At 41.0% G+C, this 24386-nt stretch overlaps 1 protein-coding gene and 72 non-coding genes across 73 annotated transcripts in view; all 73 read left to right on the top strand.

Annotated features, from left to right (window-relative positions):
- Positions 1–24386, top strand: part of mfsd4aa (major facilitator superfamily domain containing 4Aa) — a 189215-nt gene that overhangs the window by 21222 nt on the left and 143607 nt on the right. The gene's annotated exons all lie outside the window — the stretch shown is intronic.
- Positions 228–300, top strand: trnaf-gaa (transfer RNA phenylalanine (anticodon GAA)). The gene has a single exon. It is a non-coding gene; the product is annotated as a tRNA-Phe (tRNA).
- On the top strand, positions 576–648 carry trnaf-gaa (transfer RNA phenylalanine (anticodon GAA)). The gene has a single exon. It is a non-coding gene; the product is annotated as a tRNA-Phe (tRNA).
- trnaf-gaa (transfer RNA phenylalanine (anticodon GAA)) lies at positions 913–985 on the top strand. The gene has a single exon. It is a non-coding gene; the product is annotated as a tRNA-Phe (tRNA).
- trnaf-gaa (transfer RNA phenylalanine (anticodon GAA)) lies at positions 1238–1310 on the top strand. The gene has a single exon. It is a non-coding gene; the product is annotated as a tRNA-Phe (tRNA).
- On the top strand, positions 1575–1647 carry trnaf-gaa (transfer RNA phenylalanine (anticodon GAA)). The gene has a single exon. It is a non-coding gene; the product is annotated as a tRNA-Phe (tRNA).
- Positions 1900–1972, top strand: trnaf-gaa (transfer RNA phenylalanine (anticodon GAA)). The gene has a single exon. It is a non-coding gene; the product is annotated as a tRNA-Phe (tRNA).
- On the top strand, positions 2248–2320 carry trnaf-gaa (transfer RNA phenylalanine (anticodon GAA)). Its single transcript has one exon. It is a non-coding gene; the product is annotated as a tRNA-Phe (tRNA).
- On the top strand, positions 2585–2657 carry trnaf-gaa (transfer RNA phenylalanine (anticodon GAA)). The gene has a single exon. It is a non-coding gene; the product is annotated as a tRNA-Phe (tRNA).
- trnaf-gaa (transfer RNA phenylalanine (anticodon GAA)) lies at positions 2933–3005 on the top strand. The gene has a single exon. It is a non-coding gene; the product is annotated as a tRNA-Phe (tRNA).
- Positions 3270–3342, top strand: trnaf-gaa (transfer RNA phenylalanine (anticodon GAA)). The gene has a single exon. It is a non-coding gene; the product is annotated as a tRNA-Phe (tRNA).
- trnaf-gaa (transfer RNA phenylalanine (anticodon GAA)) lies at positions 3595–3667 on the top strand. Its single transcript has one exon. It is a non-coding gene; the product is annotated as a tRNA-Phe (tRNA).
- On the top strand, positions 3932–4004 carry trnaf-gaa (transfer RNA phenylalanine (anticodon GAA)). Its single transcript has one exon. It is a non-coding gene; the product is annotated as a tRNA-Phe (tRNA).
- Positions 4257–4329, top strand: trnaf-gaa (transfer RNA phenylalanine (anticodon GAA)). The gene has a single exon. It is a non-coding gene; the product is annotated as a tRNA-Phe (tRNA).
- trnaf-gaa (transfer RNA phenylalanine (anticodon GAA)) lies at positions 4605–4677 on the top strand. Its single transcript has one exon. It is a non-coding gene; the product is annotated as a tRNA-Phe (tRNA).
- trnaf-gaa (transfer RNA phenylalanine (anticodon GAA)) lies at positions 4942–5014 on the top strand. The gene has a single exon. It is a non-coding gene; the product is annotated as a tRNA-Phe (tRNA).
- trnaf-gaa (transfer RNA phenylalanine (anticodon GAA)) lies at positions 5267–5339 on the top strand. The gene has a single exon. It is a non-coding gene; the product is annotated as a tRNA-Phe (tRNA).
- trnaf-gaa (transfer RNA phenylalanine (anticodon GAA)) lies at positions 5604–5676 on the top strand. Its single transcript has one exon. It is a non-coding gene; the product is annotated as a tRNA-Phe (tRNA).
- Positions 5929–6001, top strand: trnaf-gaa (transfer RNA phenylalanine (anticodon GAA)). Its single transcript has one exon. It is a non-coding gene; the product is annotated as a tRNA-Phe (tRNA).
- Positions 6277–6349, top strand: trnaf-gaa (transfer RNA phenylalanine (anticodon GAA)). The gene has a single exon. It is a non-coding gene; the product is annotated as a tRNA-Phe (tRNA).
- trnaf-gaa (transfer RNA phenylalanine (anticodon GAA)) lies at positions 6614–6686 on the top strand. The gene has a single exon. It is a non-coding gene; the product is annotated as a tRNA-Phe (tRNA).
- Positions 6962–7034, top strand: trnaf-gaa (transfer RNA phenylalanine (anticodon GAA)). Its single transcript has one exon. It is a non-coding gene; the product is annotated as a tRNA-Phe (tRNA).
- On the top strand, positions 7299–7371 carry trnaf-gaa (transfer RNA phenylalanine (anticodon GAA)). The gene has a single exon. It is a non-coding gene; the product is annotated as a tRNA-Phe (tRNA).
- Positions 7624–7696, top strand: trnaf-gaa (transfer RNA phenylalanine (anticodon GAA)). Its single transcript has one exon. It is a non-coding gene; the product is annotated as a tRNA-Phe (tRNA).
- trnaf-gaa (transfer RNA phenylalanine (anticodon GAA)) lies at positions 7961–8033 on the top strand. The gene has a single exon. It is a non-coding gene; the product is annotated as a tRNA-Phe (tRNA).
- trnaf-gaa (transfer RNA phenylalanine (anticodon GAA)) lies at positions 8286–8358 on the top strand. The gene has a single exon. It is a non-coding gene; the product is annotated as a tRNA-Phe (tRNA).
- Positions 8634–8706, top strand: trnaf-gaa (transfer RNA phenylalanine (anticodon GAA)). Its single transcript has one exon. It is a non-coding gene; the product is annotated as a tRNA-Phe (tRNA).
- Positions 8971–9043, top strand: trnaf-gaa (transfer RNA phenylalanine (anticodon GAA)). The gene has a single exon. It is a non-coding gene; the product is annotated as a tRNA-Phe (tRNA).
- Positions 9296–9368, top strand: trnaf-gaa (transfer RNA phenylalanine (anticodon GAA)). Its single transcript has one exon. It is a non-coding gene; the product is annotated as a tRNA-Phe (tRNA).
- On the top strand, positions 9633–9705 carry trnaf-gaa (transfer RNA phenylalanine (anticodon GAA)). The gene has a single exon. It is a non-coding gene; the product is annotated as a tRNA-Phe (tRNA).
- Positions 9958–10030, top strand: trnaf-gaa (transfer RNA phenylalanine (anticodon GAA)). The gene has a single exon. It is a non-coding gene; the product is annotated as a tRNA-Phe (tRNA).
- On the top strand, positions 10306–10378 carry trnaf-gaa (transfer RNA phenylalanine (anticodon GAA)). The gene has a single exon. It is a non-coding gene; the product is annotated as a tRNA-Phe (tRNA).
- trnaf-gaa (transfer RNA phenylalanine (anticodon GAA)) lies at positions 10643–10715 on the top strand. Its single transcript has one exon. It is a non-coding gene; the product is annotated as a tRNA-Phe (tRNA).
- On the top strand, positions 10981–11053 carry trnaf-gaa (transfer RNA phenylalanine (anticodon GAA)). The gene has a single exon. It is a non-coding gene; the product is annotated as a tRNA-Phe (tRNA).
- Positions 11329–11401, top strand: trnaf-gaa (transfer RNA phenylalanine (anticodon GAA)). The gene has a single exon. It is a non-coding gene; the product is annotated as a tRNA-Phe (tRNA).
- Positions 11677–11749, top strand: trnaf-gaa (transfer RNA phenylalanine (anticodon GAA)). Its single transcript has one exon. It is a non-coding gene; the product is annotated as a tRNA-Phe (tRNA).
- trnaf-gaa (transfer RNA phenylalanine (anticodon GAA)) lies at positions 12014–12086 on the top strand. Its single transcript has one exon. It is a non-coding gene; the product is annotated as a tRNA-Phe (tRNA).
- trnaf-gaa (transfer RNA phenylalanine (anticodon GAA)) lies at positions 12339–12411 on the top strand. The gene has a single exon. It is a non-coding gene; the product is annotated as a tRNA-Phe (tRNA).
- trnaf-gaa (transfer RNA phenylalanine (anticodon GAA)) lies at positions 12687–12759 on the top strand. The gene has a single exon. It is a non-coding gene; the product is annotated as a tRNA-Phe (tRNA).
- On the top strand, positions 13024–13096 carry trnaf-gaa (transfer RNA phenylalanine (anticodon GAA)). Its single transcript has one exon. It is a non-coding gene; the product is annotated as a tRNA-Phe (tRNA).
- Positions 13372–13444, top strand: trnaf-gaa (transfer RNA phenylalanine (anticodon GAA)). The gene has a single exon. It is a non-coding gene; the product is annotated as a tRNA-Phe (tRNA).
- Positions 13718–13790, top strand: trnaf-gaa (transfer RNA phenylalanine (anticodon GAA)). Its single transcript has one exon. It is a non-coding gene; the product is annotated as a tRNA-Phe (tRNA).
- On the top strand, positions 14066–14138 carry trnaf-gaa (transfer RNA phenylalanine (anticodon GAA)). Its single transcript has one exon. It is a non-coding gene; the product is annotated as a tRNA-Phe (tRNA).
- Positions 14403–14475, top strand: trnaf-gaa (transfer RNA phenylalanine (anticodon GAA)). Its single transcript has one exon. It is a non-coding gene; the product is annotated as a tRNA-Phe (tRNA).
- On the top strand, positions 14751–14823 carry trnaf-gaa (transfer RNA phenylalanine (anticodon GAA)). Its single transcript has one exon. It is a non-coding gene; the product is annotated as a tRNA-Phe (tRNA).
- Positions 15076–15148, top strand: trnaf-gaa (transfer RNA phenylalanine (anticodon GAA)). The gene has a single exon. It is a non-coding gene; the product is annotated as a tRNA-Phe (tRNA).
- Positions 15413–15493, top strand: trnaf-gaa (transfer RNA phenylalanine (anticodon GAA)). Its single transcript is given in 2 exon segments — positions 15413–15449; positions 15458–15493. It is a non-coding gene; the product is annotated as a tRNA-Phe (tRNA).
- On the top strand, positions 15769–15841 carry trnaf-gaa (transfer RNA phenylalanine (anticodon GAA)). The gene has a single exon. It is a non-coding gene; the product is annotated as a tRNA-Phe (tRNA).
- Positions 16106–16178, top strand: trnaf-gaa (transfer RNA phenylalanine (anticodon GAA)). The gene has a single exon. It is a non-coding gene; the product is annotated as a tRNA-Phe (tRNA).
- Positions 16454–16526, top strand: trnaf-gaa (transfer RNA phenylalanine (anticodon GAA)). The gene has a single exon. It is a non-coding gene; the product is annotated as a tRNA-Phe (tRNA).
- Positions 16779–16851, top strand: trnaf-gaa (transfer RNA phenylalanine (anticodon GAA)). Its single transcript has one exon. It is a non-coding gene; the product is annotated as a tRNA-Phe (tRNA).
- trnaf-gaa (transfer RNA phenylalanine (anticodon GAA)) lies at positions 17116–17188 on the top strand. Its single transcript has one exon. It is a non-coding gene; the product is annotated as a tRNA-Phe (tRNA).
- trnaf-gaa (transfer RNA phenylalanine (anticodon GAA)) lies at positions 17464–17536 on the top strand. The gene has a single exon. It is a non-coding gene; the product is annotated as a tRNA-Phe (tRNA).
- trnaf-gaa (transfer RNA phenylalanine (anticodon GAA)) lies at positions 17811–17883 on the top strand. The gene has a single exon. It is a non-coding gene; the product is annotated as a tRNA-Phe (tRNA).
- trnaf-gaa (transfer RNA phenylalanine (anticodon GAA)) lies at positions 18160–18232 on the top strand. Its single transcript has one exon. It is a non-coding gene; the product is annotated as a tRNA-Phe (tRNA).
- trnaf-gaa (transfer RNA phenylalanine (anticodon GAA)) lies at positions 18494–18566 on the top strand. The gene has a single exon. It is a non-coding gene; the product is annotated as a tRNA-Phe (tRNA).
- Positions 18842–18914, top strand: trnaf-gaa (transfer RNA phenylalanine (anticodon GAA)). Its single transcript has one exon. It is a non-coding gene; the product is annotated as a tRNA-Phe (tRNA).
- Positions 19179–19251, top strand: trnaf-gaa (transfer RNA phenylalanine (anticodon GAA)). Its single transcript has one exon. It is a non-coding gene; the product is annotated as a tRNA-Phe (tRNA).
- Positions 19527–19599, top strand: trnaf-gaa (transfer RNA phenylalanine (anticodon GAA)). The gene has a single exon. It is a non-coding gene; the product is annotated as a tRNA-Phe (tRNA).
- trnaf-gaa (transfer RNA phenylalanine (anticodon GAA)) lies at positions 19852–19924 on the top strand. Its single transcript has one exon. It is a non-coding gene; the product is annotated as a tRNA-Phe (tRNA).
- trnaf-gaa (transfer RNA phenylalanine (anticodon GAA)) lies at positions 20200–20272 on the top strand. The gene has a single exon. It is a non-coding gene; the product is annotated as a tRNA-Phe (tRNA).
- On the top strand, positions 20537–20609 carry trnaf-gaa (transfer RNA phenylalanine (anticodon GAA)). Its single transcript has one exon. It is a non-coding gene; the product is annotated as a tRNA-Phe (tRNA).
- trnaf-gaa (transfer RNA phenylalanine (anticodon GAA)) lies at positions 20885–20957 on the top strand. The gene has a single exon. It is a non-coding gene; the product is annotated as a tRNA-Phe (tRNA).
- On the top strand, positions 21210–21282 carry trnaf-gaa (transfer RNA phenylalanine (anticodon GAA)). Its single transcript has one exon. It is a non-coding gene; the product is annotated as a tRNA-Phe (tRNA).
- Positions 21547–21619, top strand: trnaf-gaa (transfer RNA phenylalanine (anticodon GAA)). Its single transcript has one exon. It is a non-coding gene; the product is annotated as a tRNA-Phe (tRNA).
- Positions 21895–21967, top strand: trnaf-gaa (transfer RNA phenylalanine (anticodon GAA)). Its single transcript has one exon. It is a non-coding gene; the product is annotated as a tRNA-Phe (tRNA).
- On the top strand, positions 22242–22314 carry trnaf-gaa (transfer RNA phenylalanine (anticodon GAA)). The gene has a single exon. It is a non-coding gene; the product is annotated as a tRNA-Phe (tRNA).
- On the top strand, positions 22567–22639 carry trnaf-gaa (transfer RNA phenylalanine (anticodon GAA)). Its single transcript has one exon. It is a non-coding gene; the product is annotated as a tRNA-Phe (tRNA).
- On the top strand, positions 22904–22976 carry trnaf-gaa (transfer RNA phenylalanine (anticodon GAA)). The gene has a single exon. It is a non-coding gene; the product is annotated as a tRNA-Phe (tRNA).
- trnaf-gaa (transfer RNA phenylalanine (anticodon GAA)) lies at positions 23241–23313 on the top strand. The gene has a single exon. It is a non-coding gene; the product is annotated as a tRNA-Phe (tRNA).
- Positions 23589–23661, top strand: trnaf-gaa (transfer RNA phenylalanine (anticodon GAA)). Its single transcript has one exon. It is a non-coding gene; the product is annotated as a tRNA-Phe (tRNA).
- trnaf-gaa (transfer RNA phenylalanine (anticodon GAA)) lies at positions 23914–23986 on the top strand. Its single transcript has one exon. It is a non-coding gene; the product is annotated as a tRNA-Phe (tRNA).
- Positions 24251–24323, top strand: trnaf-gaa (transfer RNA phenylalanine (anticodon GAA)). Its single transcript has one exon. It is a non-coding gene; the product is annotated as a tRNA-Phe (tRNA).

The following is a 24386-nucleotide window of genomic DNA, read 5'->3' as shown; positions in this document are numbered from 1 at the left end:
TTAGCGTTGCCGACTCAGAGATATTTGGCTTTTTTAGTCGCTTCTACTATTTGCACATTGATTTGTAAGGCTGGACAGTGAAAGCCTTGTCTTGTTGAGTAGAACATGGATAGTACTATGCTAAGAGATCTAGCAAAAGGCTCTCAATTGTTTATGGAAAGCTTCTTTTGGAATTAGCTACATTCTTTTCCCCATGCTTTTATATAGTCTGTGCTTCTCCCATATGTGCCAAAATAGCTCAGTTGGGAGAGCGTCAGACTGAAGATCTGAAGGTCCCTGGTTCAATCCCGGGTTTCGGCAATTTTTTTATCTTTCCAAAAGTCATTTGGCGTTGCCGACTCAGAGATATTTGGCTTTTTTAGTCGCTTCTACTATTTGCACATTGATGTATAAGGTTAGACAGTGACTTTGTCTGTTGAAAGCCTTGTCTTGTTGAGTAGAACCAGCTTAGTACAATGCCAAGAGAAGTCGCAAAAGCCTCTCTATTTGTTTATGGAAAGCTTCTTTTAAAACTAACTACATTGTTTTTCTCATGCTTTTACATAGTCTGTGCTTCTCCCGTTGTTTTTTTTTTTGCGGAAATAGCTCAGTTGGGAGAGCGTCAGACTGAAGATCTGAAGGTCCCTGGTTCAATCCCGGGTTTCGGCAATTGTGACATCTGTCCAAACAACATTTAGAGTTTCCGACTCACAGATCTTTGGCTTTTCAGTCGCTTCTACTATTTGCACATTAATGTATAAGGCTAGACAGTGACTTTGTCTGTTGAAAGCCTTGTCTTCTTGAGTAGAACATGGCTACTACAATGCCAAGAGATGTCGCAGAAGGCTCTCTATTGTTTATGGAAAGCTTCTTTTGAAATTAGCTACATTCTTTTTTCCATGCTTCTATATAGTCTGTGCTTTTCCCATATGTGCCGAAATAGCTCAGTTGGGAGAGCGTCAGACTGAAGATCTGAAGGTCCCTGGTTCAATCCCGGGTTTCGGCAATTGTGACATCTGTCCAAACAACATTTAGCATTGCCGACTCAGAGATATTTGGCTTTTTTAGTCGCTTCTACTATTTGCACATTGATTTGTAAGGCTGGACAGTGAAAGCCTTGTCTTGTTGAGTAGAACATGGATAGTACTATGCTAAGAGATCTAGCAAAAGGCTCTCAATTGTTTATGGAAAGCTTCTTTTGAAATTAGCTACATTCTTTTCACCATGCTTTTATATAGTCTGTGCTTCTCCCATATGTGCCAAAATAGCTCAGTTGGGAGAGCGTCAGACTGAAGATCTGAAGGTCCCTGGTTCAATCCCGGGTTTCGGCAATTGTGACATCTATCCAAACAACATTTAGAGTTGCCGACTCACAGATCTTTGGCTTTTCAGTCGCTTCTACTATTTGCACATTAATGTATAAGGCTAGACAGTGACTTTGTCTGTTGAAAGCCTTGTCTTCTTGAGTAGAACATGGCTAGTGCAATGCTAAGAGATGTCGCAGAAGGCTCTCTATTGTTTATGGAAAGCTTCTTTTGAAACTAGCTACATTCTTTTTTCAAGGCTTTTATATAGTCTGTGCTTCTCCCATATGTGCCGAAATAGCTCAGTTGGGAGAGCGTCAGACTGAAGATCTGAAGGTCCCTGGTTCAATCCCGGGTTTCGGCAATTGTGTTATCTGTCCAAACAACATTTAGCGTTGCCGACTCAGAGATATTTGGCTTTTTTAGTCGCTTCTACTATTTGCACATTGATTTGTAAGGCTGGACAGTGAAAGCCTTGTCTTGTTGAGTAGAACATGGATAGTACTATGCTAAGAGATCTAGCAAAAGGCTCTCAATTGTTTATGGAAAGCTTCTTTTGGAATTAGCTACATTCTTTTCCTCATGCTTTTATATAGTCTGTGCTTCTCCCATATGTGCCAAAATAGCTCAGTTGGGAGAGCGTCAGACTGAAGATCTGAAGGTCCCTGGTCCAATCCCGGGTTTCGGCAATTTTTTTATCTTTCCAAAAGTCATTTGGCGTTGCCGACTCAGAGATATTTGGCTTTTTTAGTCGCTTCTACTATTTGCACATTGATGTATAAGGTTAGACAGTGACTTTGTCTGTTGAAAGCCTTGTCTTGTTGAGTAGAACCAGCTTAGTACAATGCCAAGAGAAGTCGCAAAAGCCTCTCTATTTGTTTATGGAAAGCTTCTTTTAAAACTAACTACATTGTTTTTCTCATGCTTTTACATAGTCTGTGCTTCTCCCGTTGTTTTTTTTTTTGCGGAAATAGCTCAGTTGGGAGAGCGTCAGACTGAAGATCTGAAGGTCCCTGGTTCAATCCCGGGTTTCGGCAATTGTGACATCTGTCCAAACAACATTTAGAGTTGCCGACTCAGAGATCTTTGGCTTTTCAGTCGCTTCTACTATTTGCACATTAATGTATAAGGCTAGACAGTGACTTTGTCTGTTGAAAGCCTTGTCTTCTTGAGTAGAACATGGCTACTACAATGCCAAGAGATGTCGCAGAAGGCTCTCTATTGTTTATGGAAAGCTTCTTTTGAAATTAGCTACATTCTTTTTTCCATGGTTTTATATAGTCTGTGCTTCTCCCATATGTGCCAAAATAGCTCAGTTGGGAGAGCGTCAGACTGAAGATCTGAAGGTCCCTGGTCCAATCCCGGGTTTCGGCAATTTTTTTATCTTTCCAAAAGTCATTTGGCGTTGCCGACTCAGAGATATTTGGCTTTTTTAGTCGCTTCTACTATTTGCACATTGATGTATAAGGTTAGACAGTGACTTTGTCTGTTGAAAGCCTTGTCTTGTTGAGTAGAACCAGCTTAGTACAATGCCAAGAGAAGTCGCAAAAGCCTCTCTATTTGTTTATGGAAAGCTTCTTTTAAAACTAACTACATTGTTTTTCTCATGCTTTTACATAGTCTGTGCTTCTCCCGTTGTTTTTTTTTTTGCGGAAATAGCTCAGTTGGGAGAGCGTCAGACTGAAGATCTGAAGGTCCCTGGTTCAATCCCGGGTTTCGGCAATTGTGACATCTGTCCAAACAACATTTAGAGTTGCCGACTCAGAGATCTTTGGCTTTTCAGTCGCTTCTACTATTTGCACATTAATGTATAAGGCTAGACAGTGACTTTGTCTGTTGAAAGCCTTGTCTTCTTGAGTAGAACATGGCTACTACAATGCCAAGAGATGTCGCAGAAGGCTCTCTATTGTTTATGGAAAGCTTCTTTTGAAATTAGCTACATTCTTTTTTCCATGGTTTTATATAGTCTGTGCTTTTCCCATATGTGCCGAAATAGCTCAGTTGGGCGAGCGTCAGACTGAAGATCTGAAGGTCCCTGGTTCAATCCCGGGTTTCGGCAATTGTGACATCTGTCCAAACAACATTTAGCGTTGCCGACTCAGAGATATTTGGCTTTTTTAGTCGCTTCTACTATTTGCACATTGATTTGTAAGGCTGGACAGTGAAAGCCTTGTCTTGTTGAGTAGAACATGGATAGTACTATGCTAAGAGATCTAGCAAAAGGCTCTCAATTGTTTATGGAAAGCTTCTTTTGAAATTAGCTACATTCTTTTCCCCATGCTTTTATATAGTCTGTGCTTCTCCCATATGTGCCAAAATAGCTCAGTTGGGAGAGCGTCAGACTGAAGATCTGAAGGTCCCTGGTTCAATCCCGGGTTTCGGCAATTGTGACATCTATCCAAACAACATTTAGAGTTGCCGACTCACAGATCTTTGGCTTTTCAGTCGCTTCTACTATTTGCACATTAATGTATAAGGCTAGACAGTGACTTTGTCTGTTGAAAGCCTTGTCTTCTTGAGTAGAACATGGCTAGTACAATGCTAAGAGATGTCGCAGAAGGCTCTCTATTGTTTATGGAAAGCTTCTTTTGAAACTAGCTACATTCTTTTTTCAAGGCTTTTATATAGTCTGTGCTTCTCCCATATGTGCCGAAATAGCTCAGTTGGGAGAGCGTCAGACTGAAGATCTGAAGGTCCCTGGTTCAATCCCGGGTTTCGGCAATTGTGTTATCTGTCCAAACAACATTTAGCGTTGCCGACTCAGAGATATTTGGCTTTTTTAGTCGCTTCTACTATTTGCACATTGATTTGTAAGGCTGGACAGTGAAAGCCTTGTCTTGTTGAGTAGAACATGGATAGTACTATGCTAAGAGATCTAGCAAAAGGCTCTCAATTGTTTATGGAAAGCTTCTTTTGGAATTAGCTACATTCTTTTCCCCATGCTTTTATATAGTCTGTGCTTCTCCCATATGTGCCAAAATAGCTCAGTTGGGAGAGCGTCAGACTGAAGATCTGAAGGTCCCTGGTTCAATCCCGGGTTTCGGCAATTTTTTTATCTTTCCAAAAGTCATTTGGCGTTGCCGACTCAGAGATATTTGGCTTTTTTAGTCGCTTCTACTATTTGCACATTGATGTATAAGGTTAGACAGTGACTTTGTCTGTTGAAAGCCTTGTCTTGTTGAGTAGAACCAGCTTAGTACAATGCCAAGAGAAGTCGCAAAAGCCTCTCTATTTGTTTATGGAAAGCTTCTTTTAAAACTAACTACATTGTTTTTCTCATGCTTTTACATAGTCTGTGCTTCTCCCGTTGTTTTTTTTTTTGCGGAAATAGCTCAGTTGGGAGAGCGTCAGACTGAAGATCTGAAGGTCCCTGGTTCAATCCCGGGTTTCGGCAATTGTGACATCTGTCCAAACAACATTTAGAGTTTCCGACTCACAGATCTTTGGCTTTTCAGTCGCTTCTACTATTTGCACATTAATGTATAAGGCTAGACAGTGACTTTGTCTGTTGAAAGCCTTGTCTTCTTGAGTAGAACATGGCTACTACAATGCCAAGAGATGTCGCAGAAGGCTCTCTATTGTTTATGGAAAGCTTCTTTTGAAATTAGCTACATTCTTTTTTCCATGCTTCTATATAGTCTGTGCTTTTCCCATATGTGCCGAAATAGCTCAGTTGGGAGAGCGTCAGACTGAAGATCTGAAGGTCCCTGGTTCAATCCCGGGTTTCGGCAATTGTGACATCTGTCCAAACAACATTTAGCATTGCCGACTCAGAGATATTTGGCTTTTTTAGTCGCTTCTACTATTTGCACATTGATTTGTAAGGCTGGACAGTGAAAGCCTTGTCTTGTTGAGTAGAACATGGATAGTACTATGCTAAGAGATCTAGCAAAAGGCTCTCAATTGTTTATGGAAAGCTTCTTTTGAAATTAGCTACATTCTTTTCCCCATGCTTTTATATAGTCTGTGCTTCTCCCATATGTGCCAAAATAGCTCAGTTGGGAGAGCGTCAGACTGAAGATCTGAAGGTCCCTGGTTCAATCCCGGGTTTCGGCAATTGTGACATCTATCCAAACAACATTTAGAGTTGCCGACTCACAGATCTTTGGCTTTTCAGTCGCTTCTACTATTTGCACATTAATGTATAAGGCTAGACAGTGACTTTGTCTGTTGAAAGCCTTGTCTTCTTGAGTAGAACATGGCTAGTGCAATGCTAAGAGATGTCGCAGAAGGCTCTCTATTGTTTATGGAAAGCTTCTTTTGAAACTAGCTACATTCTTTTTTCAAGGCTTTTATATAGTCTGTGCTTCTCCCATATGTGCCGAAATAGCTCAGTTGGGAGAGCGTCAGACTGAAGATCTGAAGGTCCCTGGTTCAATCCCGGGTTTCGGCAATTGTGTTATCTGTCCAAACAACATTTAGCGTTGCCGACTCAGAGATATTTGGCTTTTTTAGTCGCTTCTACTATTTGCACATTGATTTGTAAGGCTGGACAGTGAAAGCCTTGTCTTGTTGAGTAGAACATGGATAGTACTATGCTAAGAGATCTAGCAAAAGGCTCTCAATTGTTTATGGAAAGCTTCTTTTGGAATTAGCTACATTCTTTTCCTCATGCTTTTATATAGTCTGTGCTTCTCCCATATGTGCCAAAATAGCTCAGTTGGGAGAGCGTCAGACTGAAGATCTGAAGGTCCCTGGTCCAATCCCGGGTTTCGGCAATTTTTTTATCTTTCCAAAAGTCATTTGGCGTTGCCGACTCAGAGATATTTGGCTTTTTTAGTCGCTTCTACTATTTGCACATTGATGTATAAGGTTAGACAGTGACTTTGTCTGTTGAAAGCCTTGTCTTGTTGAGTAGAACCAGCTTAGTACAATGCCAAGAGAAGTCGCAAAAGCCTCTCTATTTGTTTATGGAAAGCTTCTTTTAAAACTAACTACATTGTTTTTCTCATGCTTTTACATAGTCTGTGCTTCTCCCGTTGTTTTTTTTTTTGCGGAAATAGCTCAGTTGGGAGAGCGTCAGACTGAAGATCTGAAGGTCCCTGGTTCAATCCCGGGTTTCGGCAATTGTGACATCTGTCCAAACAACATTTAGAGTTGCCGACTCAGAGATCTTTGGCTTTTCAGTCGCTTCTACTATTTGCACATTAATGTATAAGGCTAGACAGTGACTTTGTCTGTTGAAAGCCTTGTCTTCTTGAGTAGAACATGGCTACTACAATGCCAAGAGATGTCGCAGAAGGCTCTCTATTGTTTATGGAAAGCTTCTTTTGAAATTAGCTACATTCTTTTTTCCATGGTTTTATATAGTCTGTGCTTCTCCCATATGTGCCAAAATAGCTCAGTTGGGAGAGCGTCAGACTGAAGATCTGAAGGTCCCTGGTCCAATCCCGGGTTTCGGCAATTTTTTTATCTTTCCAAAAGTCATTTGGCGTTGCCGACTCAGAGATATTTGGCTTTTTTAGTCGCTTCTACTATTTGCACATTGATGTATAAGGTTAGACAGTGACTTTGTCTGTTGAAAGCCTTGTCTTGTTGAGTAGAACCAGCTTAGTACAATGCCAAGAGAAGTCGCAAAAGCCTCTCTATTTGTTTATGGAAAGCTTCTTTTAAAACTAACTACATTGTTTTTCTCATGCTTTTACATAGTCTGTGCTTCTCCCGTTGTTTTTTTTTTTGCGGAAATAGCTCAGTTGGGAGAGCGTCAGACTGAAGATCTGAAGGTCCCTGGTTCAATCCCGGGTTTCGGCAATTGTGACATCTGTCCAAACAACATTTAGAGTTGCCGACTCAGAGATCTTTGGCTTTTCAGTCGCTTCTACTATTTGCACATTAATGTATAAGGCTAGACAGTGACTTTGTCTGTTGAAAGCCTTGTCTTCTTGAGTAGAACATGGCTACTACAATGCCAAGAGATGTCGCAGAAGGCTCTCTATTGTTTATGGAAAGCTTCTTTTGAAATTAGCTACATTCTTTTTTCCATGGTTTTATATAGTCTGTGCTTTTCCCATATGTGCCGAAATAGCTCAGTTGGGCGAGCGTCAGACTGAAGATCTGAAGGTCCCTGGTTCAATCCCGGGTTTCGGCAATTGTGACATCTGTCCAAACAACATTTAGCGTTGCCGACTCAGAGATATTTGGCTTTTTTAGTCGCTTCTACTATTTGCACATTGATTTGTAAGGCTGGACAGTGAAAGCCTTGTCTTGTTGAGTAGAACATGGATAGTACTATGCTAAGAGATCTAGCAAAAGGCTCTCAATTGTTTATGGAAAGCTTCTTTTGAAATTAGCTACATTCTTTTCCCCATGCTTTTATATAGTCTGTGCTTCTCCCATATGTGCCAAAATAGCTCAGTTGGGAGAGCGTCAGACTGAAGATCTGAAGGTCCCTGGTTCAATCCCGGGTTTCGGCAATTGTGACATCTATCCAAACAACATTTAGAGTTGCCGACTCACAGATCTTTGGCTTTTCAGTCGCTTCTACTATTTGCACATTAATGTATAAGGCTAGACAGTGACTTTGTCTGTTGAAAGCCTTGTCTTCTTGAGTAGAACATGGCTAGTACAATGCTAAGAGATGTCGCAGAAGGCTCTCTATTGTTTATGGAAAGCTTCTTTTGAAACTAGCTACATTCTTTTTTCAAGGCTTTTATATAGTCTGTGCTTCTCCCATATGTGCCGAAATAGCTCAGTTGGGAGAGCGTCAGACTGAAGATCTGAAGGTCCCTGGTTCAATCCCGGGTTTCGGCAATTGTGTTATCTGTCCAAACAACATTTAGCGTTGCCGACTCAGAGATATTTGGCTTTTTTAGTCGCTTCTACTATTTGCACATTGATTTGTAAGGCTGGACAGTGAAAGCCTTGTCTTGTTGAGTAGAACATGGATAGTACTATGCTAAGAGATCTAGCAAAAGGCTCTCAATTGTTTATGGAAAGCTTCTTTTGGAATTAGCTACATTCTTTTCCCCATGCTTTTATATAGTCTGTGCTTCTCCCATATGTGCCAAAATAGCTCAGTTGGGAGAGCGTCAGACTGAAGATCTGAAGGTCCCTGGTTCAATCCCGGGTTTCGGCAATTTTTTTATCTTTCCAAAAGTCATTTGGCGTTGCCGACTCAGAGATATTTGGCTTTTTTAGTCGCTTCTACTATTTGCACATTGATGTATAAGGTTAGACAGTGACTTTGTCTGTTGAAAGCCTTGTCTTGTTGAGTAGAACCAGCTTAGTACAATGCCAAGAGAAGTCGCAAAAGCCTCTCTATTTGTTTATGGAAAGCTTCTTTTAAAACTAACTACATTGTTTTTCTCATGCTTTTACATAGTCTGTGCTTCTCCCGTTGTTTTTTTTTTTGCGGAAATAGCTCAGTTGGGAGAGCGTCAGACTGAAGATCTGAAGGTCCCTGGTTCAATCCCGGGTTTCGGCAATTGTGACATCTGTCCAAACAACATTTAGAGTTTCCGACTCACAGATCTTTGGCTTTTCAGTCGCTTCTACTATTTGCACATTAATGTATAAGGCTAGACAGTGACTTTGTCTGTTGAAAGCCTTGTCTTCTTGAGTAGAACATGGCTACTACAATGCCAAGAGATGTCGCAGAAGGCTCTCTATTGTTTATGGAAAGCTTCTTTTGAAATTAGCTACATTCTTTTTTCCATGCTTCTATATAGTCTGTGCTTTTCCCATATGTGCCGAAATAGCTCAGTTGGGAGAGCGTCAGACTGAAGATCTGAAGGTCCCTGGTTCAATCCCGGGTTTCGGCAATTGTGACATCTGTCCAAACAACATTTAGCATTGCCGACTCAGAGATATTTGGCTTTTTTAGTCGCTTCTACTATTTGCACATTGATTTGTAAGGCTGGACAGTGAAAGCCTTGTCTTGTTGAGTAGAACATGGATAGTACTATGCTAAGAGATCTAGCAAAAGGCTCTCAATTGTTTATGGAAAGCTTCTTTTGAAATTAGCTACATTCTTTTCCCCATGCTTTTATATAGTCTGTGCTTCTCCCATATGTGCCAAAATAGCTCAGTTGGGAGAGCGTCAGACTGAAGATCTGAAGGTCCCTGGTTCAATCCCGGGTTTCGGCAATTGTGACATCTATCCAAACAACATTTAGAGTTGCCGACTCACAGATCTTTGGCTTTTCAGTCGCTTCTACTATTTGCACATTAATGTATAAGGCTAGACAGTGACTTTGTCTGTTGAAAGCCTTGTCTTCTTGAGTAGAACATGGCTAGTGCAATGCTAAGAGATGTCGCAGAAGGCTCTCTATTGTTTATGGAAAGCTTCTTTTGAAACTAGCTACATTCTTTTTTCAAGGCTTTTATATAGTCTGTGCTTCTCCCATATGTGCCGAAATAGCTCAGTTGGGAGAGCGTCAGACTGAAGATCTGAAGGTCCCTGGTTCAATCCCGGGTTTCGGCAATTGTGTTATCTGTCCAAACAACATTTAGCGTTGCCGACTCAGAGATATTTGGCTTTTTTAGTCGCTTCTACTATTTGCACATTGATTTGTAAGGCTGGACAGTGAAAGCCTTGTCTTGTTGAGTAGAACATGGATAGTACTATGCTAAGAGATCTAGCAAAAGGCTCTCAATTGTTTATGGAAAGCTTCTTTTGGAATTAGCTACATTCTTTTCCTCATGCTTTTATATAGTCTGTGCTTCTCCCATATGTGCCAAAATAGCTCAGTTGGGAGAGCGTCAGACTGAAGATCTGAAGGTCCCTGGTCCAATCCCGGGTTTCGGCAATTTTTTTATCTTTCCAAAAGTCATTTGGCGTTGCCGACTCAGAGATATTTGGCTTTTTTAGTCGCTTCTACTATTTGCACATTGATGTATAAGGTTAGACAGTGACTTTGTCTGTTGAAAGCCTTGTCTTGTTGAGTAGAACCAGCTTAGTACAATGCCAAGAGAAGTCGCAAAAGCCTCTCTATTTGTTTATGGAAAGCTTCTTTTAAAACTAACTACATTGTTTTTCTCATGCTTTTACATAGTCTGTGCTTCTCCCGTTGTTTTTTTTTTTGCGGAAATAGCTCAGTTGGGAGAGCGTCAGACTGAAGATCTGAAGGTCCCTGGTTCAATCCCGGGTTTCGGCAATTGTGACATCTGTCCAAACAACATTTAGAGTTGCCGACTCAGAGATCTTTGGCTTTTCAGTCGCTTCTACTATTTGCACATTAATGTATAAGGCTAGACAGTGACTTTGTCTGTTGAAAGCCTTGTCTTCTTGAGTAGAACATGGCTACTACAATGCCAAGAGATGTCGCAGAAGGCTCTCTATTGTTTATGGAAAGCTTCTTTTGAAATTAGCTACATTCTTTTTTCCATGGTTTTATATAGTCTGTGCTTTTCCCATATGTGCCGAAATAGCTCAGTTGGGCGAGCGTCAGACTGAAGATCTGAAGGTCCCTGGTTCAATCCCGGGTTTCGGCAATTGTGACATCTGTCCAAACAACATTTAGCGTTGCCGAATCAGAGATATTTGGCTTTTTTAGTCGCTTCTACTATTTGCACATTGATGTATAAGGCTAGACAGTGACTTTGTCTGTTGAAAGCCTTGTCTTCTTGAGTAGAACATGGCTACTACAATGCCAAGAGATGTCGCAGAAGGCTCTCTATTGTTTATGGAAAGCTTCTTTTGAAATTAGCTACATTCTTTTTTCCATGCTTTTATATAGTCTGTGCTTTTCCCATATGTGCCGAAATAGCTCAGTTGGGCGAGCGTCAGACTGAAGATCTGAAGGTCCCTGGTTCAATCCCGGGTTTCGGCAATTGTGACATCTGTCCAAACAACATTTAGCGTTGCCGAATCAGAGATATTTGGCTTTTTTAGTCGCTTCTACTATTTGCACATTGATGTATAAGGCTAGACAGTGACTTTGTCTGTTGAAAGCCTTGTCTTGTTGAGTAGAACCAGCCTAGTACAATGCCAAGAGAAGTCGCAAAAGCCTCTCTATTCGTTTATGGAAAGCTTCTTTTAAAACTAACTACATTGTTTTTTCCATGCTTTTATATAGTCTGTGCTTCTGCCATTGCTTTTTTTTGTGCCGAAATAGCTCAGTTGGGAGAGCGTCAGACTGAAGATCTGAAGGTCCCTGGTTCAATCCCGGGTTTCGGCAATTGTGACATCTGTCCAAACAACATTTAGCGTTGCCGACTCAGAGATATTTGGCTTTTTTAGTCGCTTCTACTATTTGCACATTGATTTGTAAGGCTGGACAGTGACTTTGTCTGTTGAAAGCCTTGTCTTGTTGAGTAGAACCAGCCTAGTACAATGCCAAGAGAAGTCGCAAAAGCCTCTCTATTCGTTTATGGAAAGCTTCTTTTAAAACTAACTACATTGTTTTTTCCATGCTTTTATATAGTCTGTGCTTCTGCCATTGCTTTTTTTTGTGCCGAAATAGCTCAGTTGGGAGAGCGTCAGACTGAAGATCTGAAGGTCCCTGGTTCAATCCCGGGTTTCGGCAATTGTGACATCTATCCAAACAACATTTAGAGTTGCCGACTCACAGATCTTTGGCTTTTCAGTCGCTTCTACTATTTGCACATTAATGTATAAGGCTAGACAGTGACTTTGTCTGTTGAAAGCCTTGTCTTCTTGAGTAGAACATGGCTAGTGCAATGCTAAGAGATGTCGCAGAAGGCTCTCTATTGTTTATGGAAAGCTTCTTTTGAAACTAGCTACATTCTTTTTTCAAGGCTTTTATATAGTCTGTGCTTCTCCCATATGTGCCGAAATAGCTCAGTTGGGAGAGCGTCAGACTGAAGATCTGAAGGTCCCTGGTTCAATCCCGGGTTTCGGCAATTGTGTTATCTGTCCAAACAACATTTAGCGTTGCCGACTCAGAGATATTTGGCTTTTTTAGTCGCTTCTACTATTTGCACATTGATTTGTAAGGCTGGACAGTGAAAGCCTTGTCTTGTTGAGTAGAACATGGATAGTACTATGCTAAGAGATCTAGCAAAAGGCTCTCAATTGTTTATGGAAAGCTTCTTTTGGAATTAGCTACATTCTTTTCCTCATGCTTTTATATAGTCTGTGCTTCTCCCATATGTGCCAAAATAGCTCAGTTGGGAGAGCGTCAGACTGAAGATCTGAAGGTCCCTGGTCCAATCCCGGGTTTCGGCAATTTTTTTATCTTTCCAAAAGTCATTTGGCGTTGCCGACTCAGAGATATTTGGCTTTTTTAGTCGCTTCTACTATTTGCACATTGATGTATAAGGTTAGACAGTGACTTTGTCTGTTGAAAGCCTTGTCTTGTTGAGTAGAACCAGCTTAGTACAATGCCAAGAGAAGTCGCAAAAGCCTCTCTATTTGTTTATGGAAAGCTTCTTTTAAAACTAACTACATTGTTTTTCTCATGCTTTTACATAGTCTGTGCTTCTCCCGTTGTTTTTTTTTTTGCGGAAATAGCTCAGTTGGGAGAGCGTCAGACTGAAGATCTGAAGGTCCCTGGTTCAATCCCGGGTTTCGGCAATTGTGACATCTGTCCAAACAACATTTAGAGTTGCCGACTCACAGATCTTTGGCTTTTCAGTCGCTTCTACTATTTGCACATTAATGTATAAGGCTAGACAGTGACTTTGTCTGTTGAAAGCCTTGTCTTCTTGAGTAGAACATGGCTACTACAATGCCAAGAGATGTCGCAGAAGGCTCTCTATTGTTTATGGAAAGCTTCTTTTGAAATTAGCTACATTCTTTTTTCCATGCTTTTATATAGTCTGTGCTTTTCCCATATGTGCCGAAATAGCTCAGTTGGGCGAGCGTCAGACTGAAGATCTGAAGGTCCCTGGTTCAATCCCGGGTTTCGGCAATTGTGACATCTGTCCAAACAACATTTAGCGTTGCCGAATCAGAGATATTTGGCTTTTTTAGTCGCTTCTACTATTTGCACATTGATGTATAAGGCTAGACAGTGACTTTGTCTGTTGAAAGCCTTGTCTTCTTGAGTAGAACATGGCTAGTACAATGCCAAGAGAAGTCGCAAAAGCCTCTCTATTCGTTTATGGAAAGCTTCTTTTAAAACTAACTACATTGTTTTTTCCATGCTTTTATATAGTCTGTGCTTCTGCCATTGCTTTTTTTTGTGCCGAAATAGCTCAGTTGGGAGAGCGTCAGACTGAAGATCTGAAGGTCCCTGGTTCAATCCCGGGTTTCGGCAATTGTGACATCTATCCAAACAACATTTAGAGTTGCCGACTCACAGATCTTTGGCTTTTCAGTCACTTCTACTATTTGCACATTAATGTATAAGGCTAGACAGTGACTTTGTCTGTTGAAAGCCTTGTCTTCTTGAGTAGAACATGGCTAGTACTATGCTAAGAGATCTAGCAAAAGGCTCTCAATTGTTTATGGAAAGCTTCTTTTGAAATTAGCTAGATTCTTTTCCCCATGCTTTTATATAGTCTGTGCTTCTCCCATTGTTTTTTTTTGTGCCGAAATAGCTCAGTTGGGAGAGCGTCAGACTGAAGATCTGAAGGTCCCTGGTTCAATCCCGGGTTTCGGCAATTTTTTTATCTTTCCAAAAGTCATTTGGCGTTGCCGACTCAGAGATATTTGGCTTTTTTAGTCGCTTCTACTATTTGCACATTGATGTATAAGGTTAGACAGTGACTTTGTCTGTTGAAAGCCTTGTCTTGTTGAGTAGAACCAGCTTAGTACAATGCCAAGAGAAGTCGCAAAAGCCTCTCTATTTGTTTATGGAAAGCTTCTTTTAAAACTAACTACATTGTTTTTCTCATGCTTTTACATAGTCTGTGCTTCTCCCGTTGTTTTTTTTTTTGCGGAAATAGCTCAGTTGGGAGAGCGTCAGACTGAAGATCTGAAGGTCCCTGGTTCAATCCCGGGTTTCGGCAATTGTGACATCTGTCCAAACAACATTTAGAGTTGCCGACTCACAGATCTTTGGCTTTTCAGTCGCTTCTACTATTTGCACATTAATGTATAAGGCTAGACAGTGACTTTGTCTGTTGAAAGCCTTGTCTTCTTGAGTAGAACATGGCTACTACAATGCCAAGAGATGTCGCAGAAGGCTCTCTATTGTTTATGGAAAGCTTCTTTTGAAATTAGCTACATTCTTTTTTCCATGCTTTTATATAGTCTGTGCTTTTCCCATATGTGCCGAAATAGCTCAGTTGGGCGAGCGTCAGACTGAAGATCTGAAGGTCCCTGGTTCAATCCCGGGTTTCGGCAATTGTGACATCTGTCCAAACAACATTTAGCGTTGCCGAATCAGAGATATTTGGCTTTTTTAGTCGCTTCTACTATTTGCACATTGATGTATAAGGCTAGACAGTGACTTTGTCTGTTGAAAGCCTTGTCTTCTTGAGTAGAACATGGCTAGTACAATGCCAAGAGAAGTCGCAAAAGCCTCTCTATTCGTTTATGGAAAGCTTCTTTTAAAACTAACTACATTGTTTTTTCCATGCTTTTATATAGTCTGTGCTTCTGCCATTGCTTTTTTTTGTGCCGAAATAGCTCAGTTGGGAGAGCGTCAGACTGAAGATCTGAAGGTCCCTGGTTCAATCCCGGGTTTCGGCAATTGTGACATCTGTCCAAACAACATTTAGCGTTGCCGACTCAGAGATATTTGGCTTTTTTAGTCGCTTCTACTATTTGCACATTGATTTGTAAGGCTGGACAGTGAAAGCCTTGTCTTGTTGAGTAGAACATGGATAGTACTATGCTAAGAGATCTAGCAAAAGGCTCTCAATTGTTTATGGAAAGCTTCTTTTGAAATTAGCTACATTCTTTTCCCCATGCTTTTATATAGTCTGTGCTTCTCCCATATGTGCCAAAATAGCTCAGTTGGGAGAGCGTCAGACTGAAGATCTGAAGGTCCCTGGTTCAATCCCGGGTTTCGGCAATTGTGACATCTATCCAAACAACATTTAGAGTTGCCGACTCACAGATCTTTGGCTTTTCAGTCACTTCTACTATTTGCACATTAATGTATAAGGCTAGACAGTGACTTTGTCTGTTGAAAGCCTTGTCTTCTTGAGTAGAACATGGCTAGTACAATGCTAAGAGATGTCGCAGAAGGCTCTCTATTGTTTATGGAAAGCTTCTTTTGAAACTAGCTACATTCTTTTTTCAAGGCTTTTATATAGTCTGTGCTTCTCCCATATGTGCCGAAATAGCTCAGTTGGGAGAGCGTCAGACTGAAGATCTGAAGATCTGAAGGTCCCTGGTTCAATCCCGGGTTTCGGCAATTGTGTTATCTGTCCAAACAACATTTAGCGTTGCCGACTCAGAGATATTTGGCTTTTGTATTCGCTTCTACTATTTGCACATTGATGTGTAAGGCTGGACAGTGACTTTGTCTGTTGAAAGCCTTGTCTTGTTGAGTAGAACCAGCTTAGTACAATGCCAAGAGAAGTCGCAAAAGCCTCTCTATTCGTTTATCGAAAGCTTCTTTTAAAACGAACTACATTGTTTTTCTCATGCTTTTACATAGTCTGTGCTTCTCCCGTTGTTTTTTTTTTTGCGGAAATAGCTCAGTTGGGAGAGCGTCAGACTGAAGATCTGAAGGTCCCTGGTTCAATCCCGGGTTTCGGCAATTGTGACATCTGTCCAAACAACATTTAGAGTTGCCGACTCACAGATCTTTGGCTTTTCAGTCGCTTCTACTATTTGCACATTAATGTATAAGGCTAGACAGTGACTTTGTCTGTTGAAAGCCTTGTCTTCTTGAGTAGAACATGGCTACTACAATGCCAAGAGATGTCGCAGAAGGCTCTCTATTGTTTATGGAAAGCTTCTTTTGAAATTAGCTACATTCTTTTTTCCATGCTTTTATATAGTCTGTGCTTTTCCCATATGTGCCGAAATAGCTCAGTTGGGCGAGCGTCAGACTGAAGATCTGAAGGTCCCTGGTTCAATCCCGGGTTTCGGCAATTGTGACATCTGTCCAAACAACATATAGCGTTGCCGAATCAGAGATATTTGGCTTTTTTAGTCGCTTCTACTATTTGCACATTGATGTATAAGGCTAGACAGTGACTTTGTCTGTTGAAAGCCTTGTCTTCTTGAGTAGAACATGGCTAGTACAATGCCAAGAGAAGTCGCAAAAGCCTCTCTATTCGTTTATGGAAAGCTTCTTTTAAAACTAACTACATTGTTTTTTCCATGCTTTTATATAGTCTGTGCTTCTGCCATTGCTTTTTTTTGTGCCGAAATAGCTCAGTTGGGAGAGCGTCAGACTGAAGATCTGAAGGTCCCTGGTTCAATCCCGGGTTTCGGCAATTGTGACATCTGTCCAAACAACATTTAGCGTTGCCGACTCAGAGATATTTGGCTTTTTTAGTCGCTTCTACTATTTGCACATTGATTTGTAAGGCTGGACAGTGAAAGCCTTGTCTTGTTGAGTAGAACATGGATAGTACTATGCTAAGAGATCTAGCAAAAGGCTCTCAATTGTTTATGGAAAGCTTCTTTTGAAATTAGCTACATTCTTTTCCCCATGCTTTTATATAGTCTGTGCTTCTCCCATATGTGCCAAAATAGCTCAGTTGGGAGAGCGTCAGACTGAAGATCTGAAGGTCCCTGGTTCAATCCCGGGTTTCGGCAATTGTGACATCTATCCAAACAACATTTAGAGTTGCCGACTCACAGATCTTTGGCTTTTCAGTCACTTCTACTATTTGCACATTAATGTATAAGGCTAGACAGTGACTTTGTCTGTTGAAAGCCTTGTCTTCTTGAGTAGAACATGGCTAGTACAATGCTAAGAGATGTCGCAGAAGGCTCTCTATTGTTTATGGAAAGCTTCTTTTGAAACTAGCTACATTCTTTTTTCAAGGCTTTTATATAGTCTGTGCTTCTCCCATATGTGCCGAAATAGCTCAGTTGGGAGAGCGTCAGACTGAAGATCTGAAGGTCCCTGGTTCAATCCCGGGTTTCGGCAATTGTGTTATCTGTCCAAACAACATTTAGCGTTGCCGACTCAGAGATATTTGGCTTTTGTATTCGCTTCTACTATTTGCACATTGATGTGTAAGGCTGGACAGTGACTTTGTCTGTTGAAAGCCTTGTCTTGTTGAGTAGAACCAGCTTAGTACAATGCCAAGAGAAGTCGCAAAAGCCTCTCTATTCGTTTATCGAAAGCTTCTTTTAAAACGAACTACATTGTTTTTCTCATGCTTTTACATAGTCTGTGCTTCTCCCGTTGTTTTTTTTTTTGCGGAAATAGCTCAGTTGGGAGAGCGTCAGACTGAAGATCTGAAGGTCCCTGGTTCAATCCCGGGTTTCGGCAATTGTGACATCTGTCCAAACAACATTTAGAGTTGCCGACTCACAGATCTTTGGCTTTTCAGTCGCTTCTACTATTTGCACATTAATGTATAAGGCTAGACAGTGACTTTGTCTGTTGAAAGCCTTGTCTTGTTGAGTAGAACCAGCCTAGTACAATGCCAAGAGAAGTCGCAAAAGCCTCTCTATTCGTTTATGGAAAGCTTCTTTTAAAACTAACTACATTGTTTTTTCCATGCTTTTATATAGTCTGTGCTTCTGCCATTGCTTTTTTTTGTGCCGAAATAGCTCAGTTGGGAGAGCGTCAGACTGAAGATCTGAAGGTCCCTGGTTCAATCCCGGGTTTCGGCAATTGTGACATCTGTCCAAACAACATTTAGCGTTGCAGAATCAGAGATATTTGGCTTTTTTAGTCGCTTCTACTATTTGCACATTGATGTATAAGGCTAGACAGTGACTTTGTCTGTTGAAAGCCTTGTCTTCTTGAGTAGAACATGGCTAGTACAATGCCAAGAGAAGTCGCAAAAGCCTCTCTATTCGTTTATCGAAAGCTTCTTTTAAAACGAACTACATTGTTTTCCCCATGCTTTTATATAGTGTGTGCTTCTCCCTTTCTTTTTTTTTTGTGCCGAAATAGCTCAGTTGGGAGAGCGTCAGACTGAAGATCTGAAGGTCCCTGGTTCAATCCCGGGTTTCGGCAATTGTGATATCTGTCCAAACGTCATTTAGCGTTGCCGACTCAGAGATATTTAGCTTTTTTAGTCGCTTCTACTATTTGCACATTGATGTGTAAGGCTGGACAGTGAAAGCCTTGTCTTGTTGAGTAGAACATGGCTAGTACTATGCTAAGAGATCTAGCAAAAGGCTCTCAATTGTTTATGGAAAGCTTCTTTTGAAATTAGCTAGATTCTTTTCCCCATGCTTTTATATAGTCTGTGCTTCTCCCATTGTTTTTTTTTGTGCCGAAATAGCTCAGTTGGGAGAGCGTCAGACTGAAGATCTGAAGGTCCCTGGTTCAATCCCGGGTTTCGGCAATTTTTTTATCTTTCCAAAAGTCATTTGGCGTTGCCGACTCAGAGATATTTGGCTTTTTTAGTCGCTTCTACTATTTGCACATTGATGTATAAGGTTAGACAGTGACTTTGTCTGTTGAAAGCCTTGTCTTGTTGAGTAGAACCAGCTTAGTACAATGCCAAGAGAAGTCGCAAAAGCCTCTCTATTTGTTTATGGAAAGCTTCTTTTAAAACTAACTACATTGTTTTTCTCATGCTTTTACATAGTCTGTGCTTCTCCCGTTGTTTTTTTTTTTGCGGAAATAGCTCAGTTGGGAGAGCGTCAGACTGAAGATCTGAAGGTCCCTGGTTCAATCCCGGGTTTCGGCAATTGTGACATCTGTCCAAACAACATTTAGAGTTGCCGACTCACAGATCTTTGGCTTTTCAGTCGCTTCTACTATTTGCACATTAATGTATAAGGCTAGACAGTGACTTTGTCTGTTGAAAGCCTTGTCTTCTTGAGTAGAACATGGCTACTACAATGCCAAGAGATGTCGCAGAAGGCTCTCTATTGTTTATGGAAAGCTTCTTTTGAAATTAGCTACATTCTTTTTTCCATGCTTTTATATAGTCTGTGCTTTTCCCATATGTGCCGAAATAGCTCAGTTGGGCGAGCGTCAGACTGAAGATCTGAAGGTCCCTGGTTCAATCCCGGGTTTCGGCAATTGTGACATCTGTCCAAACAACATTTAGCGTTGCCGAATCAGAGATATTTGGCTTTTTTAGTCGCTTCTACTATTTGCACATTGATGTATAAGGCTAGACAGTGACTTTGTCTGTTGAAAGCCTTGTCTTCTTGAGTAGAACATGGCTAGTACAATGCCAAGAGAAGTCGCAAAAGCCTCTCTATTCGTTTATGGAAAGCTTCTTTTAAAACTAACTACATTGTTTTTTCCATGCTTTTATATAGTCTGTGCTTCTGCCATTGCTTTTTTTTGTGCCGAAATAGCTCAGTTGGGAGAGCGTCAGACTGAAGATCTGAAGGTCCCTGGTTCAATCCCGGGTTTCGGCAATTGTGACATCTGTCCAAACAACATTTAGCGTTGCCGACTCAGAGATATTTGGCTTTTTTAGTCGCTTCTACTATTTGCACATTGATTTGTAAGGCTGGACAGTGAAAGCCTTGTCTTGTTGAGTAGAACATGGATAGTACTATGCTAAGAGATCTAGCAAAAGGCTCTCAATTGTTTATGGAAAGCTTCTTTTGAAATTAGCTACATTCTTTTCCCCATGCTTTTATATAGTCTGTGCTTCTCCCATATGTGCCAAAATAGCTCAGTTGGGAGAGCGTCAGACTGAAGATCTGAAGGTCCCTGGTTCAATCCCGGGTTTCGGCAATTGTGACATCTATCCAAACAACATTTAGAGTTGCCGACTCAGAGATATTTGGCTTTTGTATTCGCTTCTACTATTTGCACATTGATGTGTAAGGCTGGACAGTGACTTTGTCTGTTGAAAGCCTTGTCTTGTTGAGTAGAACCAGCTTAGTACAATGCCAAGAGAAGTCGCAAAAGCCTCTCTATTCGTTTATCGAAAGCTTCTTTTAAAACGAACTACATTGTTTTTCTCATGCTTTTACATAGTCTGTGCTTCTCCCGTTGTTTTTTTTTTTGCGGAAATAGCTCAGTTGGGAGAGCGTCAGACTGAAGATCTGAAGGTCCCTGGTTCAATCCCGGGTTTCGGCAATTGTGACATCTGTCCAAACAACATTTAGAGTTGCCGACTCACAGATCTTTGGCTTTTCAGTCGCTTCTACTATTTGCACATTAATGTATAAGGCTAGACAGTGACTTTGTCTGTTGAAAGCCTTGTCTTCTTGAGTAGAACATGGCTACTACAATGCCAAGAGATGTCGCAGAAGGCTCTCTATTGTTTATGGAAAGCTTCTTTTGAAATTAGCTACATTCTTTTTTCCATGCTTTTATATAGTCTGTGCTTTTCCCATATGTGCCGAAATAGCTCAGTTGGGCGAGCGTCAGACTGAAGATCTGAAGGTCCCTGGTTCAATCCCGGGTTTCGGCAATTGTGACATCTGTCCAAACAACATATAGCGTTGCCGAATCAGAGATATTTGGCTTTTTTAGTCGCTTCTACTATTTGCACATTGATGTATAAGGCTAGACAGTGACTTTGTCTGTTGAAAGCCTTGTCTTCTTGAGTAGAACATGGCTAGTACAATGCCAAGAGAAGTCGCAAAAGCCTCTCTATTCGTTTATGGAAAGCTTCTTTTAAAACTAACTACATTGTTTTTTCCATGCTTTTATATAGTCTGTGCTTCTGCCATTGCTTTTTTTTGTGCCGAAATAGCTCAGTTGGGAGAGCGTCAGACTGAAGATCTGAAGGTCCCTGGTTCAATCCCGGGTTTCGGCAATTGTGACATCTGTCCAAACAACATTTAGCGTTGCCGACTCAGAGATATTTGGCTTTTTTAGTCGCTTCTACTATTTGCACATTGATTTGTAAGGCTGGACAGTGAAAGCCTTGTCTTGTTGAGTAGAACATGGATAGTACTATGCTAAGAGATCTAGCAAAAGGCTCTCAATTGTTTATGGAAAGCTTCTTTTGAAATTAGCTACATTCTTTTCCCCATGCTTTTATATAGTCTGTGCTTCTCCCATATGTGCCAAAATAGCTCAGTTGGGAGAGCGTCAGACTGAAGATCTGAAGGTCCCTGGTTCAATCCCGGGTTTCGGCAATTGTGACATCTATCCAAACAACATTTAGAGTTGCCGACTCACAGATCTTTGGCTTTTCAGTCACTTCTACTATTTGCACATTAATGTATAAGGCTAGACAGTGACTTTGTCTGTTGAAAGCCTTGTCTTCTTGAGTAGAACATGGCTAGTACAATGCTAAGAGATGTCGCAGAAGGCTCTCTATTGTTTATGGAAAGCTTCTTTTGAAACTAGCTACATTCTTTTTTCAAGGCTTTTATATAGTCTGTGCTTCTCCCATATGTGCCGAAATAGCTCAGTTGGGAGAGCGTCAGACTGAAGATCTGAAGGTCCCTGGTTCAATCCCGGGTTTCGGCAATTGTGTTATCTGTCCAAACAACATTTAGCGTTGCCGACTCAGAGATATTTGGCTTTTGTATTCGCTTCTACTATTTGCACATTGATGTGTAAGGCTGGACAGTGACTTTGTCTGTTGAAAGCCTTGTCTTGTTGAGTAGAACCAGCTTAGTACAATGCCAAGAGAAGTCGCAAAAGCCTCTCTATTCGTTTATCGAAAGCTTCTTTTAAAACGAACTACATTGTTTTTCTCATGCTTTTACATAGTCTGTGCTTCTCCCGTTGTTTTTTTTTTTGCGGAAATAGCTCAGTTGGGAGAGCGTCAGACTGAAGATCTGAAGGTCCCTGGTTCAATCCCGGGTTTCGGCAATTGTGACATCTGTCCAAACAACATTTAGAGTTGCCGACTCACAGATCTTTGGCTTTTCAGTCGCTTCTACTATTTGCACATTAATGTATTAGGCTAGACAGTGACTTTGTCTGTTGAAAGCCTTGTCTTGTTGAGTAGAACCAGCCTAGTACAATGCCAAGAGAAGTCGCAAAAGCCTCTCTATTCGTTTATGGAAAGCTTCTTTTAAAACTAACTACATTGTTTTTTCCATGCTTTTATATAGTCTGTGCTTCTGCCATTGCTTTTTTTTGTGCCGAAATAGCTCAGTTGGGAGAGCGTCAGACTGAAGATCTGAAGGTCCCTGGTTCAATCCCGGGTTTCGGCAATTGTGACATCTGTCCAAACAACATTTAGCGTTGCCGACTCAGAGATATTTGGCTTTTTTAGTCGCTTCTACTATTTGCACATTGATTTGTAAGGCTGGACAGTGAAAGCCTTGTCTTGTTGAGTAGAACATCGATAGTACTATGCTAAGAGATCTAGCAAAAGGCTCTCAATTGTTTATGGAAAGCTTCTTTTGAAATTAGCTACATTCTTTTCCCCATGCTTTTATATAGTCTGTGCTTCTCCCATATGTGCCAAAATAGCTCAGTTGGGAGAGCGTCAGACTGAAGATCTGAAGGTCCCTGGTTCAATCCCGGGTTTCGGCAATTGTGACATCTATCCAAACAACATTTAGAGTTGCCGACTCACAGATCTTTGGCTTTTCAGTCACTTCTACTATTTGGACATTAATGTATAAGGCTAGACAGTGACTTTGTCTGTTGAAAGCCTTGTCTTCTTGAGTAGAACATGGCTAGTACAATGCTAAGAGATGTCGCAGAAGGCTCTCTATTGTTTATGGAAAGCTTCTTTTGAAACTAGCTACATTCTTTTTTCAAGGCTTTTATATAGTCTGTGCTTCTCCCATATGTGCCGAAATAGCTCAGTTGGGAGAGCGTCAGACTGAAGATCTGAAGGTCCCTGGTTCAATCCCGGGTTTCGGCAATTGTGACATCTGTCCAAACAACATTTAGAGTTGCCGACTCACAGATCTTTGGCTTTTCAGTCGCTTCTACTATTTGCACATTAATGTATAAGGCTAGACAGTGACTTTGTCTGTTGAAAGCCTTGTCTTCTTGAGTAGAACATGGCTACTACAATGCCAAGAGATGTCGCAGAAGGCTCTCTATTGTTTATGGAAAGCTTCTTTTGAAATTAGCTACATTCTTTTTTCCATGCTTTTATATAGTCTGTGCTTTTCCCATATGTGCCGAAATAGCTCAGTTGGGCGAGCGTCAGACTGAAGATCTGAAGGTCCCTGGTTCAATCCCGGGTTTCGGCAATTGTGACATCTGTCCAAACAACATTTAGCGTTGCCGAATCAGAGATATTTGGCTTTTTTAGTCGCTTCTACTATTTGCACATTGATGTATAAGGCTAGACAGTGACTTTGTCTGTTGAAAGCCTTGTCTTCTTGAGTAGAACATGGCTAGTACAATGCCAAGAGAAGTCGCAAAAGCCTCTCTATTCGTTTATGGAAAGCTTCTTTTAAAACTAACTACATTGTTTTTTCCATGCTTTTATATAGTCTGTGCTTCTGCCATTGCTTTTTTTTGTGCCGAAATAGCTCAGTTGGGAGAGCGTCAGACTGAAGATCTGAAGGTCCCTGGTTCAATCCCGGGTTTCGGCAATTGTGACATCTGTCCAAACAACATTTAGCGTTGCCGACTCAGAGATATTTGGCTTTTTTAGTCGCTTCTACTATTTGCACATTGATTTGTAAGGCTGGACAGTGAAAGCCTTGTCTTGTTGAGTAGAACATGGATAGTACTATGCTAAGAGATCTAGCAAAAGGCTCTCAATTGTTTATGGAAAGCTTCTTTTGAAATTAGCTACATTCTTTTCCCCATGCTTTTATATAGTCTGTGCTTCTCCCATATGTGCCAAAATAGCTCAGTTGGGAGAGCGTCAGACTGAAGATCTGAAGGTCCCTGGTTCAATCCCGGGTTTCGGCAATTGTGACATCTATCCAAACAACATTTAGAGTTGCCGACTCACAGATCTTTGGCTTTTCAGTCACTTCTACTATTTGCACATTAATGTATAAGGCTAGACAGTGACTTTGTCTGTTGAAAGCCTTGTCTTCTTGAGTAGAACATGGCTAGTACAATGCTAAGAGATGTCGCAGAAGGCTCTCTATTGTTTATGGAAAGCTTCTTTTGAAACTAGCTACATTCTTTTTTCAAGGCTTTTATATAGTCTGTGCTTCTCCCATATGTGCCGAAATAGCTCAGTTGGGAGAGCGTCAGACTGAAGATCTGAAGGTCCCTGGTTCAATCCCGGGTTTCGGCAATTGTGTTATCTGTCCAAACAACATTTAGCGTTGCCGACTCAGAGATATTTGGCTTTTGTATT

The sequence above is a fragment of the Pungitius pungitius genome, chromosome 8, assembly GCF_949316345.1.
Source record: "Pungitius pungitius chromosome 8, fPunPun2.1, whole genome shotgun sequence".
NCBI classification, from domain to species: domain Eukaryota; kingdom Metazoa; phylum Chordata; class Actinopteri; order Perciformes; family Gasterosteidae; genus Pungitius; species Pungitius pungitius.
The sequence above is the reverse complement of the archived record's forward strand: the minus strand, read 5'-3'. Positions and strand labels throughout refer to the sequence as shown.